Source organism: Thermobia domestica, chromosome 9 (genome assembly GCF_964235325.1).
Source record: "Thermobia domestica chromosome 9, izTheDome1.hap1.1, whole genome shotgun sequence".
NCBI lineage: Eukaryota > Metazoa > Arthropoda > Insecta > Zygentoma > Lepismatidae > Thermobia > Thermobia domestica.
This window is the reverse complement of record NC_137462.1, coordinates 35,028,771-35,050,056: the sequence shown is the minus strand read 5'-3', so window position 1 is coordinate 35,050,056 and position 21,286 is coordinate 35,028,771. Positions and strand designations below refer to the sequence as shown.

Below are 21,286 nucleotides of genomic sequence, written 5' to 3'. Positions count from 1 at the left end.
ATATCCCATATATCCAAGTTTATGTACCTAATCCAAATATGTCCATTGTCGGCATTTGTTTTCGCAGCGAAGTTGCTGGACAATACACTTTTAATTTTCCGCGATAATCACTGAGGTGGCGACACTGGGCCAAATTATATTAGTTTCACCTTAAGTCCACGCTATGGACAGGCAAACTGAAAGAAAGTGAAATGTCAACGTTGCGCGAATCAGAGGTTTAGTACAATGTTATTTTATAATTATTTAAATTCTATCAAGACATGCAGGAATATGTTAGGTTTCGCGATATTTTAAAGTAAAATACATTTATCATTCCTCCGAAACTAGTAGGCCTAATTCAATTTGTGAAATCTACATGAAGGACTTACGGCGCAATGATATGGTACGAAACTACTAAGGGGCGATTTCATGTCAGAAGGGCCCGGACAAAAGGGCGAGCACAGAAAGCTCCGAGTCAAAACGGCCCTGCGTCAGAAGGGCCCCGCGACAAAAGGGTCCGATTCAAAAGGGCCCGCGACAAAAGGGCCCGAGTAAAAAGGGCCCCGAGAAAACGGTCGAGTGAAAGCGGCCCTAGTAGAAATGGTCCCACGACCAGAAACCTTGAAATCAAAACAGGAGTGGAAATCAAAGATGCACGAGGGTATAGTGTTCCCTTAGTAAGCACAACTGTTTGTCCAACAGAAGGAAGAATATCAGTGGTTATTAGAAACAGAAAGGAAACTTGAATTGTGATCTTAATTTTGTTTGGTTGCTATTTGTTCTGCAACAATCGCTATCGCTTAAGTCGGTTCTCGATGAAAGTTTACTTTCATCCGTGTCTCTCTGAGTTTGTATTCTCGAGACATAGTAAAATCAGACTTTATCTATTAATGACTGTTCCCTTAGTTCTAAAATTCCATTTCTGCCCCTGAATCAAAATATAAAAAACACATATTATATGAATAATATTCTCTTGAAAACGTTTCTTTAATTTTGCTGTAAGAACATACTTGTGGATCTCCATACAGGGTTAGTCAAAAGTATTGGGACAGAGCAATAATAACGACACGCGTGTACGGAGGAAAACAAATGTTGCAATTGGTATTATTGCAAAAACTGCATTGATTTGGAGTATGGTCAATGTGGAAACCATCTTGAATTCCGCTATATTGCAGATCGCATATTTTTTAATGGAAAAGACTGCTTTTACACTTCAATTTAGGCTTTATATTCGCACAAATGAGAATGTGAAGTCATTTTTGACACATAACCATCTGTTTATGAGACAATGTGTTTGACACATGTATCTAATAGAATAAAGTACCATGGCAGGGCAGTAACAAAGAGACAAGTGAACAAAGGAAAACTAAATGTTAAGGATTGTATTGGTGTTAAAACTGCGTTAAATGATAATGGCAGCCAACTTGAATTCCGCATATTATATACCATACAATATTTTCAAATAGAAAGGTGTATTTGTGTCACATAAATTTAGGCTAGAATCTTCCTACAAACGATAATCTGAACCGACTTTTGACCGACCGCTATTCATTTACGAGATAGTGTGTGCTACGTTTGACATTTGTTTCTAGTAGAAGAAAGTACAAAAGTTGTATTTGGACAGGCAGCCAATAAAGAGAGCTACGTTTCTGTGCGTTTGCTTGCGTTTGTAAAATATTGTGAAGCTACCACATATTATTATAGTAAGTATATTTGTGATCAATTGTTACTTTACGACTATAAAGCAATAGAATGCTTCTAATGTGCAGTTTCGAATATTCAGTAGAGCTCAACGACTTCGTTCAAATAGTAGTGGGTGGTAACAATGTTTTGTCTGGTCAGTGTATTATACCATGTAGAGTTAATACAGGAAGGATATAATGGTAGAATTGCTAGAAAGAAGCCATGTATTATCCAAATTAAGAAATATAAGATTCTTACATTTTCTAGAGCTTTCGAAGATAAACCCAGAAACTGGTGGGAATGTGTTGTTTATCTATGAATTTAAAACCACGTTTTTACTTTACATGAATCTTGTAGCTGTCATAAAAAAGACCTTGCTACCCGATCTTTCTATTTACTCTTTACATGTTACAACTTCTTGAAGACAAGAAAGGTTTCTCCACTCATGCAGCACTGCACTCTAGTGGACAAACAGTGAACCTCCTCATTAAAAATGTGTATTTTGGCGCACTTCCCCTCCCTGTCCAAAAGAACCTGTTGTTTCGGAAGCGGCGAAACTTGTTTTTCTTTTATGTCAGCGGGAGGGCGATAGCAGGTAGCAAGCAAGACGTCCCAGAAAGTTGCGCATCGTTCAACTCCTTGCAAGATGGAAAAATTGTTTTATGACAATTTCAAGACTATGCGTACACGGTGAAATATGGTAGGGTTTCAAGATTTTTTAATGACAGCTACAAGATTCATGTAAAGTGGAAACGTGGTCTGAGTTAAACCTGCATGAATATGATGGTAGAATAATAGTATTCGACAAGTAAATACAGAGATAAATGTCAAGAACTTAAAGCTTACTGTAAAATACGGAGGAGGAAGTGTAATGGTTTGTGTTATATATATTCACCAGACGTTGGAGAGTTAGTGTGTATTGATGAGATTCTGATAAAAGAAATATATCTTAACGTTCTTAGGAGGACTTCTAATTTTATCAAGATATTGATCCCAAACAAAGTATGTTGTAAAGAAATGATTGTTTTAAAACAGCCCAAAAGTGCGCGAAACACCACCCCACAGTATCGACTTTAACCCCATTGAAAATCTTTGGAACGAATTGCAACGTAAGGTCAATATGTACGAGTTACGGTGAAAGAAGGTTTGAGAAAAGCATTACGTACAGCGTGGGACAATATTTCCCCACATTATACGAGGAAAATTGTAACAACAATGTCGAAATGCTTAAAGAAAGTTACAAATCGTTGTGTGTTTGCTATTAAATACTAACTGTATTAACTTAGAGGGATAAAATAACTTTAGAGGACATTTTATAGTATTTTGTTTAATAATATCTGAATATTTATGTGATCAACAATGTCCACATCCCTATTCAATGCAGTTTTTACAGCAACACACACTTGCAACATTTGCTTTTCCTCCGCCACATTATTACTCGATTGTCCTAATACTTTTGTTTACTACACACAAATGTCAAACATAGCACACTTACCTCGTAAAACAATGAGGATTGATAAAAAAATGAATCATTCTCGTTTGTGGGAAAATTCAAGCCTAAATTGATGTACTAAACATACTCTTTTCTATTTAAAAATATTGTGTGATATCCAATATGGGGAATCCAAGATGGCTGCCATTATGTCCACGCCCTCACTCAGAGCAGATTTCTCATCAACACACACCTGCAACCTTTTACTTTCCTCCCTCTACGTGTCTCGTTGCCTGTCCAGATATTTTGGTCTACTAGATACAAATGTCAAACGTAGCACCCTATCGCAAACGAATGAAGATAGCTTTTTTTTAAAAAAAAAATGAGTTCTTTTTCTCATCTGTGGGAAGATTCTGGCCTGAATTGATGTGTCAAACCTACCCCTTTCTATTCAAAAAATATTGTGTAATATAAAATATCGCGGATTCCAAAGTATTTGCTATGACGTCCATACCCCATTTAATGCAGTTTTCGCATCAATACCCATCTGCAATATTTACTTTTCCTCCGTTCACGCGTACCGTTATTGTTGGTCTGTCGTAACATTTTTTTTACTAACCCTATATTTTCCCCACATGTATGTTCTTTCAACACAAATAATAATATTTTTCATCTAAAATAAGCATTTTTATACTTCTGTGGTTTTTCAGGCTAAATCTCCGGTTCCTTGACGTGGTTCCTTTTTGTCGCGGTGCCCTTTTGACCGGGGCCCTTATGACTGGGGCCCTTTTGACGCGGGGCCGTTTTGACTCGAGTCTTTCTGTCCTCGTCCTTTTGTCCGGGCCCCTCTGACGTGACACCCAAGTGGCAAACCTGTGTTCGAGTCCGATCGAGTTAATTATTTTTCACCAAATGTTATAGTTTAGGTAATTGTTATTGCTTTATTATTATTATTATTATTATTATTATTATTATTATTATTATTATTATTATTATTATTATTATTATTATTATTATTATTATTATTAACGATCATTTCAAATCCCCATCAGTTCACAGATTCAAACTGTGTTGTTGTGACGTGAAAAAATTCACTTCTATATGTGTGTATGACCTTCATCCTAGCACTAAAGTAAATTGAATATAAAACTTTCCAAAATTGTCAGATATAACTTATATAGATCTTTTTATTAAAAAAAAAAACTATTCAAATTGACTTACACAGAGGTTTTGCCTAAGTTATGAATTATACAAAGATTTTATGCAAGTGATCGAGCAGGAGTAAAAATGAAGTAAGTTATAAAAAATAAAAATGCAAATTTCTTAAGCTAACCTTTTTTCAGAATTATTGAGACCGATCTTGTTTCATCGTTGATACTTAGAGAAATATACTTTGATCATGCAGATGAACATTTTGGTGTTTTTTCGGTTCTTTTTTTTTTCATTTGAAATTATCAGGGTTCATATTATATGCACAGATTCGCTTGTCACTTTCGAGCAAACATAGAATGGAAGGAAATATGATAATGGTGAAAAATTCGAATTCGAAATTTTACACGTTTCATGGACTCTACGTACCGAAAAAGTGATTTTGAATATCCGTTCGTCTATTATAATATAACGTATTTACTCGCCTAGAAATCATATCGATCAACGAATCTGCTCCAAATTTTAAACTTGTTTCTCTAGGAGATTTTCTCGAATTTTCTTCCTACTTCAATAATATAGGAACTTTACTGAAGGACAATAATTAAGAAAAGAAAATGGATTTTCTCGAAAATGGTTCTAAAGATTTTTTTTATGTTTCATTTACAAAATTCGAAATAATAACTCTATGCTGTGGTATAAGTCATTTGGCATATTTCTTCCTCGTTGGCAGCAACACGGTCGCATTACTAGGTGAAAGTCAGATGGTGCGAGGGTGTTTCCTCTCAACGTTTCTCCCATTGTGCGCTTGTTTCAATGGAGGCACAACCAACCCCTGTTTCCATGTCAAATTTTGCAGATGACCCCGTTGGAGATATTCACGATACGCCACTGGTGTTGCTACTATTTTTATTGCATTCTACACATACGATTTGGTAGTTCAATTGTTTGTTTGACGGCTCTATGTGCATTATTAGCTGAGATAAAGGCCTGCTACGGGTAGTAAGATACTAGTCTGCAACAACGCCTCTAGCGGCTAAATGGGAAAGGATATGACAAAGTTTGTCCTCTAAAAGTTGCCTTATATTTAATGTCCTTTCGAGCGATTCCAACAGTTATACCACTTTCCGTTGCAAATTTTGAAATTGCCCCCTGTTGGAGGTATTCACGAGACGCCACTGGTCTCGCTACTATTTTTATTGCATTCTACACATATGATTTGGTAATGCAATTTTTTGTTTGAAGGCTCTGCGTGCAGTATTAGCTGCGATGTAGGCCTGGTACGTAGTACAAACATCTGTATAGTTCCTTCGTATTTCTGTTCCCATATATAATATATACATACAAATTTTGTTGCATTGGGTTGGATTTTCAAAGTAAATTTGCTGAAAAACCTATAGGGTGATGAGAAAAAACGGACTTCATTTTCGGAATCTGCGAGTCAAGAACTATTAAATTCACCTATCAAAACGAAAACAACTTTTAGATGGTTTTCATTTGCAACCTTGTGTTATTTTTACACTGTTTGACGATATCTCGCATACGTATTAAGTTTTCAATTATTTGCCAATATAGCAAATAATAGAATGGCAAAATCAATCATAAATAATAAAAAAGGAGTTGATGTCGGCAAAATTCGAACCAATGTAGAAAGAAAGAGATGTTAAAATGACGAGAATGGCTGAAAATTGAAGTAGATGCATGAAAGCAGACTAAGACTTACAAACTTATTTTCATCAATTGTTCCAGATTTGATATTTTCAGTTAATTTCAATCATTTTCTTGCTCATGTAAGATCAATGTTTTTTTTTTTAATCTTTCTTTTTACAGGGCTTATTTAGTGAAATAGTGCATTTTACACATACTCACATACGAATTACACTCTGTAAAGAAAAAATAGCGACACTTGCTCTAATATGATTTTATCAACATACTTTAATCAATATGAATTTTTACATGAATTCCTGACAATATTACAATGCAGATTCCTAATGAGCAGTTCATTCTTAACACTTGCGCCAGAGTTTCAGGCTTTTGACATGAATTTAGTGAATTTATATGCATATATAAGTAGCTATGTGTGTTTTGAGCAAAATCGTTTGTAGGAAGAGTAATTCATAAAACTGAAAAAGATCAACAACAATAGCAGAAAACAAGAAATGGAATTTCTTTAGGGTAAGACATATTGTGTGCAAACATCGAGAAGTACGATACACCAAACTAGTATTTTGTATGTGCACCATGGGCTTCCCGCATTGGTAACAAAGCTATTGCAAAATGCAACCTCGATATCACGGAATAACACCCGGATTATCTGTTCCTTGAATTCCATTCTATTTGAGATAGTTGTCTATTGAAATTTCTACTCATATTGATCCACAAATTTTCAACTGGATTCATGTCGGGTGAGTTTGTAGGCCACACGAGCCTCTAAATAGTCATATTCTTGAACCACGTATTAACAATTTTGGCTCGGTGACATGAAGCATTATCGTCCTGGGAAAGGAAGTAGTCCATATTTTCTTCAGAAAAGTCATCTTTAGCTGTTGTAAGAACTTTACGTACCAGAATTTGAAGATATTTTCGTGCATCAAACGATCCTTCACATATATCCGTCGTTCTGACGTCTTTAACGGTGAACCATGCCCATATCATCACTCAGTAACTGACTATTTGAATCTCTTAAGCAAAATCCTTGTCAAGTTCCTTGCTTGTTCGTATCCACAACTTCACACCACTATCGTTTCCCACTATTCTAAACTTCTTTTCAATGAAGAAAACGACATGCTTTCAGTTGTCATAAGTCCAAGTTGCATATTGACTCACAAAATTACATGTTGAAGTCCTCTGTGTTTTGTCAGTTTCGACTTTCTACGCGGTTTTTTCTTTGTAATATCCTCTTCATATAGTCAAGACAATACAGTTGTACAAGTAACTGCAGTTCCAAGATCATGTCAAACTACAAAAGCGATTTTTGGGGAAATCACTCATTAAATCTGCGGTGCTATTGATTTCATTTAGCAATCTCCTCTGGGTGATGTTTTCTTTTTTCTTTCACACTGTTGACGAAGGGACGATTTGTTATGCTGTTTCCACTTGTGAATTACTCTTCCTGCCGTAGAATGATGGATTCTCAGAATTCCATCTATTCCTTTAGAGATTTGCCACAACTCACATTTCTTACCCATCTTATTTGTTTACAGTCCACATGTAGCAACAATATCACACACAAACAACACTGTACAACAAAAATTTTGCCACTTGACACACTGTCCAAACAATGAGAAAGCAAAAAACAATCATAAAATGCTATTTACCTCGGCCTACACATCACAAATGCAATGCAGAATTCTTACTACAATAATTTACGAGACGCACTCAGTGCCATCTATCGAAAATACTACTGATACACAAACAATTGACAAGCGATGTCCTACACCACAGGTGTCACAGATAACGCAAATGAACTATCTCACTCTTCATTTCCTTCTATTCCTCTTCTAACGGGCTGCAACTATGGTTTTCTGTGTAAGTTAGTTTGAGAATTGAGGTGTCGCTATTTTTTCTTTACAGAGTGTATAATATCATTGATATTACGCTCCAAACAATAGAGATAAATCTTGAAATGAAGAAATTTCTCGTGCGTCAACTGCGCAGCAAAAGCCTGTTTCAGTGCCCCACTGTTGTTTCCTGGTTGAAATGTTAGGTGTGAGTTGGGTTGCATTTGTTCAGGCGTTTGTTATGGAAGCAAAAGTACTGTATCTGATGTAATGAAGACATAGAAGTCAAAGGGAGTTATTTCTGCCGTTGACTGTACAAAATCACAATTGAATCTTCCATCTACAAACATGGATACATCTTAGAGTTTCATGGTTGATTGAAACTCCCAAGCATTTTTTGATTTCAGTGCAATTATTGATTGTAATATTAGTGTATAATCCGCTTTCGATTATCAGGGGTGGACTGACTGAATGAGAAAGGTGACAGATATTGCGAGAGGGCCAAGAAAACGGATGAAATAGAGATATTGGAAGAACATCATACCATTGGTCGGAGAAGAGTGTATTATGTCATTTATATATAGATATCTGTTGCTATATATATTTATTATGTGTATAACCACATATGACTATAACTATAACCTAAGGTTTAATTTTGAAATAAAGATATTTTAAACAAAATTAGTGTTCTATTGATCTGTGTTTATAGGAGACAGATGGGGCGCCTTGGCAATAACTTCAGGGTAGCCAAAGATACACACGCCTTAAAAAGTTGTTACCAACAAAGATTCACAAGATACACCAATTGTTTTGTATAGGACTGCTACTCGAGAAAAATAATATAAATATCACAAGAAAATTTAGATTTTATTTTCGTTGTTAAACAGATTGCTTAGAGGGCACCATAAAAGGGAAGGCGCACCGGGCATTTTCCCGATTGTCCAGCAGATCAATCCACCTCCTCTGAAGGTGCCAAAAGAAGGTTTGTTTTCAGTGCTTTGTATATTATCTTAATGATGGCTTTACTAAAAGTAATAGTTACTCGTTCATGCCATATCACTGATCACACGGCATGATTTTCATACAGAATAGAATTTGGGATGTGAATGTATGTTGTTCTTTGTCACGTTATACGATCCAATAGCATCTATTACTTTTCACGTCATCACGCAATCACATATCGCTTTTTCTTGTATCTGTTTCTACGTACTACGAATCTAACGATGGTCGGAACACTGTAAAGTATATTAGGAGAGCGTATATTATTACTTAACCTTCTGGGATAAGAACTTAGAGTTAGCCCAATTGAATGTTGTCGGTAATAATTCTGCTTGATTACCGAAGGGAGCTTATGTGGTGGTTGGATTCCACGTTAAGCTGTACGTCCACTCCTCAAAGGGACGATAAATGTCCAACCAATCACCAATTCTAATTGGTATGGTTTCGCATTGGATAAAATTCGTGAACGGGTCTTGTTTCTGTGTTGATGAACCTTCAAGTTTGTTATGCCATGAGAGTTAGTACCAGTAAAAATAAAAGATTATTATTGTTAAAATATGATTTAAACTATTGACCTTCATCACGGTAATACTGTACTTTTAAAGCATGAATATTCTCTCTGTGACTTTAGTTTATCAGCCATACTTTAGCTTATCCTGCAATGATAACTTAGATATAGATTTTAATGACAAAATCCTTAACTTCAATTCTTTATCTATATTCAGGTTGATGTGACTAGACTACAGTCACCACTAGAGAAAAAGAAATTGACACTTTCTTAAATAGCATAATACCTTTTTAATGAAGAATTTATGGTAGGTCTAGTTACGACACATCTTACGAAATGTCACTAATAATAGGAAACAAACAAAGCTATTTTAATCTTAATTATGAGAAATACGTATCAAAACTCTAATGTGTATTAAGTACGAATTCATTTTTCTTAGAAGATAAATAGGCAGATATATTTAGCGACAATGATTTCCTCAGTTCTAACTTTCTATTTGACCTGTCTCAGAATCAGAATTGCATATTGCTTTATTGCCAGTTGAAATCTTTGAAAATTCGAAATACGATTCCGTGTATTTATCTTTTGTCTTGTTCAATGAAGATTAGGGTCTGTTTTCAGCAATGAGGTTGCATGAGACGTGTACCTTTATTTAAGGTGTCATTCCGCAGCATCGTAAAGTGTTCAAGTTTTTTAATGCTCACGTAATGGGAATCGAAACCAGAAAAACGTGCAACTAAGATACGGGCGCTACCACTAAGCTATTGAATAGGTTTTGTATATTCTATACTGAATCATTCTATAAATGAGTTTACAAGAAATACAGTATTTTTCAGTCTGAATGTGAGGTGTTCGCAGAATGTGTTCGAAATCGTTTCAACACACACACAATGACCAGTCTCGATTGAAGTTTAGTTCAAATAAAATCTCAACTGAGATTCAAATTTTCACATTGTAAAACGATAAAATCAGCTACCTACAAGACACTCCGAATATTTCATCAGCCCAAAGGCGACAGCATTGATTTTCATCCACAATCAAGGGCGCCGATTTTCCTGTAACTTTGGGGGGGGGCATTCATCAGAAAATACATATAACAATAAAAAATACATATAAAAATATATATATTCATAAAAATACATGGGGGCCCACATGAGCTTTTGGGGGGGAGCGGTCCCCCCCAGATCGGCGCCCTTGTCCACAATGCTCCTATTTTTTTCTTTTTGCTCATATTTCGGACAGAATTTTTCTTACACACAATATAACAATTAATAAGTCAAATTTGCGTAGTCGTAAAAAAAAGTTCTGCATTTGATTCTTTTTCTTCCCAAGACTGACATTTAATTGCTACTTAAACGGTATTTCGGTGTTACCTTTTCGTTACGATCAATGGATTGATTTAGAACTTTGATTGTAACCAGAAGCCTTCACAACATAGTACTTCACAAGATTATATAACAGATCCCGATCGGATGACTTTTTTTTAACACATTCGAAAAGTCTCAAAATTAGACTGCCTATAACTCTGGAGCAAAGAGAACTTGAAAAGGACTATGATTTCAAGTATCTGAGAAGTATTGAGACGAAAGCCGCTTTCTGCAACAAAGAAATCAGGTCAACAATTGTCATAGTCAAAGAAGCATTCAACAAGAAAAGATTACTTTTAACTAGCAGGCTGAATGTTGGACTTAAAAAGAAGTTGGTCAAGTGCTATGCAGTATATGGAGCATTGGACTGTAGAGTTCAGAGACATGGACATTATGGAAGTTAGAAAAGAAATATTTAGAGAGCTTCGAAATGTGGTGTTGGATGAAAATGTAGAAGATAAAATGGACAGAGAGAGCAACAAACGAAGATGTTTTAAAACGGGTAGGAGAGAAGAGGACACTTTTAGTCATTATCCTTCGCAGAAAGACTAATTGATTTGGATGGACACATCTTGAGGAGAAATTGTCTTCTTCATACTGCCATAGAAGGAAAGATGGAAGGAAAGCGAGGAATAGGAAGAAGAACAGAAATGATGGATGACTTGATGAATAGAAGAAAATATTGGGAGTTAAAAGAGGAAGCTGAAGATCGAGAGACGTGGAAGAAAAATTTCCAAGCGCAAACTAAAAAATAAAAATAATAATTTAAAAAGCCTCATTATTCTCAGGACGTGCCAAAAGGCAGAATACTTAATAATAATAATAATAATAATAATAATAATAATAATAATAATAATAATAATAATAATAATAATAATAATAATAATAATAATAACTCTTTAACCGACAGCTTGCCCAACGTAATATTTCGCACATTTATATACCAGATCAAGGTTTTACTTCAATGCCAAGTTTAATCCTTACCAAATGGTTTTGGTTAAATCGTACGATACATATATATATACAGTGTCCTTGATTTTTCAGGGAAAGCTCAAATCAAGGACGAAAAGTATAATATAGATTTAGAGTAATGTAAAATAATGCATGAACATATATAACATTAAAGCGCTGGTAAAATTACATGAAAAATAATAAAACTTTCAACTAGCATCGACAGTTTAGCAGGGGCGGCTTTAGGATTTTAATTTTGGGTAGGCCCGGTCCCTCGCTTATGGATACATGTTTGATTGGTTAGTGACAGTAGAAAATTACTTTTACAGTAGTGGTTGATGCTATTTGTTAAATAATCATCTACCATCAATATAAATAGTGGAAAATATATTTACTCTTTATTATATCTTTTAGCGTTTATATATTTTCCAAAATTTTTGGGTAGCCCCGTGCATACCCAGCCTACTTGCTAAAACCGCCACTTGAAAAAAATGAAAATGAAATCTTTGAGTTTTACGTCCCACGGTTATGCCGGTTAGGCTAAAGGAGACGATGATGATGAGAAATGCACGAAATGGTGGAATGAAGAAAGTGGGAGGAAACGGGAGAACCCCGAGAAAACCCACGAGCACGGTGTTTGTCCACCACAAGGTCCACACGGCGCGAGCTGTGATCGAACCAAGGACCCCAAGCACCGGAGGTGAACGCTCTGCCACTGAGCCACCGGGCTCCCAACGCCACTGCAGTTTAGCAACTACAAGAGAAAGTATCAGAACTAAGAGAAGAATTTCTTTAAGGAAAATAGAATAACATTTCCTAAAATAATAGAGAATAAAATAGAGGAACATTTCTTACGAGGAATATTAAAGGATAAATATTTAATTCTGAGCATCTATATTCTGTATTTCAGCCTTTAGTCAAGCGTAATTCTATGGTGACAATCGGTCAGTTTGACTCATTTTCTAGCAATCTTTCAAATATATATCTTTAATTATGTATTAGTTTAACTTGTAAATGTTATCAAACATTAACAATGAAAGAAACATTAATTACCGCAACTAACCGTGTTACGCACAATTGAATAAGTGTGACGGAAAGGAATGTTAATTAATTTACCCTATCCAGATTACTGTAAACTATTTACAAATTCAGATAAATTAATAATCTCAAAAAATCGATTTCTTGGCCACCTAATAGTCTCCATATTATTTTCAAAAAAAAAAAAAAATGTAAAGTAGAACTAACCTTTTTTGGTGTGAATTTTCACAAACTGGTGGTCGGGACAAGTAACAAAATCATCAAATTACGGTTCATCCAAAAAAAAAAAAAAAAATCTATTTTTTAGTTGTTAGTACGTTCTTTATCACCATACTTGGGCAAGATAAGATCAAGATTTAAAAATAAACTTTTTTGAGTGTTTTAACAAAAAAATCCTAACATACTTATAAATTTCATGGAAACATTTACATTTGGGACCACGGCATATGTCTGGGTTGGCAACCGTCAAACGGCGACCACAGTAATCAACTTTGGTGGTGGTGTGCGAAGGCAAACTCCGTACTACGTGAGAAACAATAGAACGGCACTATATAGGGACCATTAGGAATAAGGGACCATTAGGAATAAGGGACCATTACGCTTTAGCATTACCCAAATGGTATCATAAACATGTAACATGGACCGTTGATAACGGCATGGAAACACGTGATATGGACGGGCGAATCATTGTTCACCTTATTTCATTCCATAGGCCATGTGAATTTAGGGTTCCCTAGAGAAGTGAGGCTATACGAGGCGGAAATCTATAGCTTAATGCGGAATGCAAACCACATGAACCCCCACAGTGACTATATGTGTGCCGGGCACCCAAAGAAGCCTATGACCCGTTGTCTCTCTGCCCAGTCGTGAAATATGGAGACGGCTCTCTGATTTTGTGGGTCGCAATATATTGGTTTTCAGTGGATTCTGCATCCTTAAAAATGTCCTTGCTCAGAAATGAGGAAAATATGAATTCAAGAAAAAAGTATTTTTTCCTCTATTTGAGAAAGAATGTCTCAATATTTTCAAACGTGTCTCATTTGTGAGCTCAAAGAAAAATTTCAGTTCCTACTTATGGTTTTCTCACTTCCTAAAAATGAGAAAGAATTTGTGCGTGATTTGGAATATTATAGATGAAAAAAATATCAACAGCCTTACCAGGGTAACGTTACTAGGGTATTTTGTAAAATTTTCATACCTGTTGAATAATTTATAAAAGTACGCCCAGCGTGGGGCTCGAACCCACGACCCTGAGATTAAGAGTCTCATGCTCTACCGACTGAGCTAGCCGGGCTTGGAGCGTCTAACTTTATTCGGTATTCTTCGCTCTTCTGCGTTGCTGGCGCTACTGTCATTGACGTATCCATACTTCCAGATCATGTGATGACTTATTGAGATGAGATGACTTCTGCTTCTGTCTATAGCCAACACATGATCAAGATATTCCAATACGTAATCTATGAATAGATTTTATGTTGCCAAGTACATTGCTACTTGCGTCTGCCTGCCGCTGTTGTGAGATTTCCTCTTATTGTTTTAAATATCTGTATAAATGTGGAAACTAAATTCTAGTAACATTGATATTAAAAATTATCATAGAAACATAATCAATAAACATGAAAGTCGGGAGTTACTTGTATATAGTCTTCAGGCCGGTAGCCAGCCCAAAAATGTAGGAGGGCGATCCATATTATAGTTCATTTGCAAGCCTGCCGTGAAAATTTTAGGGGAGACAGTAAACATTTAGAAGGAGTCCCACTAGACCCCCTGGATACGGGCCTGATAGTCTTTCTGGGAGTAGAATAACAAGTATTTAACCCCTCCCCAAACTTTGGACCCTTTCCCTCCAAAAAAAAAATTTGAGTACACGCCTAGGTACCTCCATGGATTGCGTAATATTTTGATCGTCCTGTAGCTTTTACCTTTTATTATTGAAATAACGAATGTTTAAAGCAATATTCCATATATAAATTTTAATTAAAATATGAATTATTATAGATATTGATACTAAACACTGCTCAGTTAAACCCCAAATAATATATATCGGGTGTTCTAAAAATGGCGCTCACGCACCACAGAGCACTATTCTACAAGTCAGAAGAAAGCAATATATATATAATATGAATGAACTGGATGGATCTCCATTAACGAAATCAATTCTTAATCTACCGCGCTCGTAGGTTTTCTCGGGGTTCTCCCGTTTCCTCCCACTTTCTTTATTCCACCATTTTCACTCATCTCTCATCATCACCGTCTCCTTTAGCCTAACCGGCATAACCGTGGGACGTAAAACTTAAAGATTTCATTTCAATTCTTAATCTTTTATCCTCTACATCCTGACCAGGCCCGTATCCACGGGGGGGCTAGGGAGGGCCGGCCCCCCCTAAAATTTGGCTGGTCCCCTAAAAGTTTCACGGTAGGCTTGCAAATGAACTATAATATGGTGATACAGTATAATATGATTGGGTCGGGCCACCCCTAACTTCTACCGCCCCCCCTAATTTTTTGAGCTGGCTACGGGCCTGATCCTGACCAAAATTGATGGTGAACTTTCAAGTAGTTCTTAGGGTTTTTTCTCCCAGACAGACACACGGAGAAACAGAGTAAATAAGGAGCTTTTAGTTAATCAAACTCCTTTAAAAGATTAAATGAAACAAATAACACGCAATTGAATGTTTAATGAAGATATATATATATATATATATATATATATATATATATATATATATATATATATATATATTTTTTTTTTTTTTTTTTTTTTTTTTTTTTTTTTTGATGAAACAATTTCAAGTTTCATCAAAATATTGGCTTCGTATTTTGATCAGTACAAACCATTTACATATGGATTTTTGTTTTCACTTAGCTCTACTTGGTTATCCTCTAAAGAAAAATGGTATTAATGACAATGTGATTAATGGTAAGAGTGTAATGCACAAGGATGTTATAAAATAGAGGATCTGCCCATACAACAAAATCGTGAAGCCCTACGTCACAGCTTCGCCATACCTACTCTGCCCACTCCGCGCCACTAAGATCACAACATTTCGAGCCAACAATCATGGCGGAAACGAGAGAAGCCAATCAGACGTGCCGGCTCATGGTGCTCGATTGTTTTTCGGCTTCACTGAGTTCATATGATGAAGATACATATGGGCAGATCCTCTATTTTATAACATCCTTGGTAATGCAGTTGAGTATTTGAAAATGTATTGTTGGAAGAAATAATAATGTAAAAATTCAATTGATGTAGACTTTCACTGAAGGTATTATTAAGGTAATCAATCAACACCTTGAAATAATTTTAATGTTAAAAGAGGGTTTCTTGCTGACATGTCTGTATGTAAGTTTAAAAGGATTGTAAACGTCTTGTAGAAGAATAATTCTCGTCACCTTATACACTTTATTGGCTGGAATCAATTTGAAAATGAAATGTTGCCTATGTTCTAGAGGGCAATTATGATTGTATTGGTGTTTTAATGTCTTACTACGATTACGTGTACAAGTGTTGAATGGTGAGTTGTAAATAATACTCGTAAAGCTCAACTTAATATTTACAGCAGTCGTTTACGCCTCCTACGTATTTACATAAAAATGAAATGGAATAACTTACTTTTTTCCATAGTTTTGTTTATATGGAACGTTCAAAGAACAAGGCAATCAAATCCAGTTAGCAGAGTTGTGAGGAAAAGGGAGATATGGTGTTATCCCTTACGGGATTTGAATCAATGCAATGCAATATATGCGTTTTAGTTTACAATAATCAATATAACACTTATGCAAATATAGCACTTACAATTTCTTATTCCAGCTTTTGCGTTGCGTTGCGATCTCGAAAATTTTTCAAAGATTGTTACGGAATTACCCCAACGCTTAAGTACTATCTGTTAAACAAATAAATGTACAGCTCTTATTGAGTCTGACATTTCTACATCGACTAGTGTGAAAAACATGAAAATGAAATTTTTATTTAATAATACTTCTTACTTTTTTTTTTGTAATAGAGTTGTTTCCAAAGTTACTACAGTATTGTGCTTATTTATTAATATACCATCTGGTCGTAAGTCTTGTCTGTCACGGGTTCGAATCCCGCTCAGAGCATGGATGTACTTTTCTCAGTACAATTTCGTTTCCATAGTATCCTTTAGCCTAAAGTACGGAACTGTGAGACAAAAATATAATACAATTCAAAAATATAATACAAAACCAAAAACAATGTCACGTGAACACCACGGAAAGGAATTTGGTTTGTATGGCGTGGGATTCTCGATTAATAATTGAAGTCAAAAGTTGTAGCAGATTTCTATCACTTCTGGTTTCAGAAGAGAGTTAAGGATAGAGATGAAATAGATATTCTTGGGAAGCTTAATCAATTGCAGGAAACCGCTTTTCGCTATATATTAGGCTACCGTTTTTGCTCCATAGTAACTAACGTCAGAACCGGAAATGGTTGATTTCTACTACTTCCGGTGGATGAATCACCCCATCAACGAACTCGGCTTCTAACTATTGGTCCTCTATTTCCTGGCCAAAATTGATGGAGGTCCATTAAGTAGTTGTTGAGATTTTTGCCTCTCGGAAAAACACATTTTTTGTCTCGCAGATGGACGGATAGGGTAAATACACCATAAAACTCACTAAAAAAAAATGGAGTTGAAAATAGTGGATGAGAACTGTAGCACCGCTTCCATTTATCTCTCAATAAATACACAAATTAATTATATATGTTTGCAAGGTATCCTACACATAAACCAAAAGCAATGGGATATTTCAGTATTAATTTTTGAGTATTGACAATTAGTGTTTTATATTTCATTCAGTTAACATGTCATGAATATTTTTTCAAACTATGTTTTTAAGTAAAGAAATTATATAAATATGTTTTAAGTAAAGTTAATAGTTTGCCCATGTTTATGTATTTTATATTAAATTTTAAAATTCATCCATGAATCTGAAAGATACAATTGAAAAGAAAAACACTTTTCTATAAGACTCTAACATTCCCTAAGACCCTAATTCCGAACATTTGAATAAAATATCACCAATTATATCCTTGAGCGTGTCACAATTTCATGTTATTACTGAGCGTTATAAAGGTAATTTCAATTACGTTATGTCACACAGAAGCAACATCGGATCAAAAATAATAATTTCACGTCTTATTTCTCTCAATTTTACGAGAAGATATCACACAACATTGCTATTTACAGTCAGTATGCAAACAGATTATTTTTGTGATTAGTCTTGAAGCATGGCATGTGTCAAGAATAAACTTCCTAACTTCATATCGTTTCATCGACAAAATTTTACCGTAATAATGTATGTTACGAGTCAGGATTACTGCGCATAAGCGTTCCTTTAAGATTTTTATTGTTTGTGGCAACAGGAATAAAGGTTAGCTGAATATAACCATGATCAAATTTGAAATAAATTACGACCGGTATGCTAAAATCATTATAATCGAATACTACTAAATGAAATTAGGAGTTTGTGTAAACAATATTAATTAAAGCCTACTTTATTCAATTCAAGTTGTTAACTGTATAAATGAGTGTATTAATACATTTAGACATTACATCAATGTAATAGACCTAATTTTAAATGTTTACGGTTGATATGTTTTTTGACACCTCAAGGTTGATCACCACCCGGAAGTCAGTACGTATTTTAGCCCATTCACTTAATTAGTGTGCAATGAAACATTACATATTATAAATATTGTACTATAAGATATAATTATGTTTCAGCTACAACACAAGACACTGATTCATTTGGTTGTGTCTTCTGATATCGAAAAAGTTAACAAATAAAGGAAAATATTTGATTCGTTTTACAATGAGCACACAAGATGGTACTTGCTGTTAGATCTTACAAGAAGTGTTCAGTTTTATAAAATGTTTATTTGTACATGTAAAGTATTTTAAAGTAACAATCTTATTACGAAAAAGATATAATGTTTGACAGTTTCTCCTGTTGTGTTTCACATTATCTTTAAATATTAATTTACATTTAAGGAAATAGATTTTGAGAAAAAACAGTCACAATAAGAAAACTCCTTGATTCTAGCGTTGCAGTTCAAAAAGTGGAACTCAGCTGTGAATTCCGGTAAGGTCAAAAATTAATTTTTCCAGTAAGTATCCAAGCAGAACTCCATGATTACTTCCTTTACTATCTGGCATCAGTAAACCCTCGACAATATCTGGCAACGCCGCACTATTCAAGCAGCGTTTAGCATAGCACCGAGAATACCTAGTGATCCACCTTAATTTAGTAGCTATTAGTATGCCATAGGGGTTCAACTCGATCTCCGGAATCCAATCAATATTTTGCTAAAATGAGGGGAAAAAAACAGTTTGGTGTAATTGGGAAAAGTTGAACTAATGATACACAATTAGAACGATTACCGTATAGGTAATGTTAGGAAGATTGTTATTGAATTATTTGACATGTTATTTCATGATTTTGATCTATACTCTTATAGTTTTTATTTTTTAAGAAAATGAAGCTTCATATTTTAAAAATATTTTATATATTTGGTCTAGGAATTAATTCGTGCGGGTGGACAAGAGATGGCGCAACGAACGGAGCGTCCCACAGTTCCGTGTATCCACACATGTGTTGCAAACCCCTGTCATCGCGTATCGTTCGTAGTATAGGGCAGTGGATTAAAGCGTCAACAACACCAGTTTGTAGTTAAGTGAACATGGCGCAATTTGTGCCTGATAAAATGTTTTTGCGGGGTGTCCTGCTGCATTACTTTAACATGCAGAAAAGTGCGACTGAAAGTCATCGTATTTTGGTGGAAGTGTATGGTGACCATGCTCTAGCTGAGCGAACGTGTCAGAAGTGGTTTGCACGGTTTAGAAGTGGTGATTCCGGCTTGGCAGACCAAGAGCGAGCTGGACATCCAAAAAAAGTTCAAGACGAAGAATTGACAGCATTGCTCGAGCAGGATTCGTGTCAAACGCAGGAACAACTTGCAGCAGCATTAGGCGTTGATCAAACAACAGTCTCCAAACGCTTGAAAGCCATGGGAATGATTCAAAAGATGTCACATTGGGTTCCACATGAATTGAAAGACAGAGACGTTGAAAGACGAAAAACCATTTGCGAATTGCTGCTTCAACGACAGAGCAGAAAGGGGTTTTTGCACCGAATTATTACGGGTGATGAGAAGTGGATCCATTACGAGAACCCTAAACGAAAAAAGGTCTGGGTGAAACCAGGTGAACCAGGTCCATGACAACCAAAACGAGATATTCACTGTGCAAAAGTTATGCTGTGCATATGGTGGGATATGAAAGGTGTGGTGTACTATGAGCTGCTGCAACCGGGTGAAACTATGAATGGAGAACGTTATCGACGACAATTAATGCGTTTGAAGCAAGCTCTGGCCAGAACACGACCAGAATGGGAGAACAGACATGATAAACTTATTGTTCAACATGATAACGCTCGCCCACATGTCGCAAAACCGGTCAAAACCTATTTAGAAAATGTCGGATGGGAAGTTTTACCCCACCCGCCGTATTCACCAGACGTTGCTCCTTCGGACTACTACTTGTTCGATTGCATGAACAACGATTTGATTGGACAGCGGTTTACTTCTTCAGAAGATATCGAAACATGGGTCTCTGACTGGATCGCTTCCAAGGATGAGGAATTCTTTCGCCACGGAATCCGTACATTGCCTGACAGATGGGCGAAAGTGGTGGCTAGCGATGGACAATATTTTTCTTAAGGTATTTATGTATTTTGTGTTTGTACTACAGCTTCAATGTGTGCGTACCAACCGCACGAATTAATTCCTAGACCAAATAGTTCACCTTGTGTAAGTTTTGTGATTATTTTATAGAAATATATATATATATTGTTATTGTTACTTGAGAAACTACGTTTTCTTATGTAGGTATGTTTTAGTGAAACATAATTGGCTAATCATCCGCCCTAGATGGCGGCCCTAGATTAGACCCACATGAATCTATTTTCAATATTGTAATGCCATTTATTTGTTGTTATTTTAATATACCATACTTAGTATTACTCCTCTTTCATTTCATCTTTCACACTTAACTAACCGATATTTCTTATTTTCATGCTTTCTTTACTCTTAACAAGATACATATTCATCTATATTGCATTATTACGCAAAATTAGTACCTTCAAACGGTATACGGACAAAATCTCGCGGCCGAAACATCGCCGCCCAGAATCTCGCCGGCCAAAACCTCGCGGGACAAAATCTCGCCGGGCCAAAACCTCGCCGCGCATGAAACTTTTCTTTAAAATTAACCCAATGTGTTTCCTAATATTCAATTCCACATTACAAATAATAATAATAATAATAATAATAATAATAATAATAATAATAATAATAATAATAATAATAATAATAATAATAATAATAATAATAATAATAATAATAATATACAAAACATCGGGCTTTCTCGGGTTATTCCCGTTTCCTCCCACTTTCTTTATTCGATCATTTCCTTCATCCTTGTCATCTACGTCTCCTTTAACCTATAGGACATAATCAAGGGACGTCGTAAAAACTCATATATTGTTTCATATTTTCATAAATATTATTAGATTTTTGTTAAAATTTTAAGTTTTTGGATGTTCCAAAGTTCACGAAACTAACCTCGTTAGTTGTCATTACTTTCCTTATGCAGACTTTCTT

At 35.4% G+C, this 21,286-nt stretch overlaps 1 protein-coding gene and 1 non-coding gene across 2 annotated transcripts in view; both read right to left on the bottom strand.

Moving 5' to 3' along the window:
- Positions 1-21,286, bottom strand: part of LOC145694555 (phosphoenolpyruvate phosphomutase-like) — a 300,696-nt gene that overhangs the window by 238,033 nt on the left and 41,377 nt on the right. The window lies entirely within an intron of this gene.
- Positions 13,825-13,897, bottom strand: TRNAK-CUU (transfer RNA lysine (anticodon CUU)). The gene has a single exon. It is a non-coding gene; the product is annotated as a tRNA-Lys (tRNA).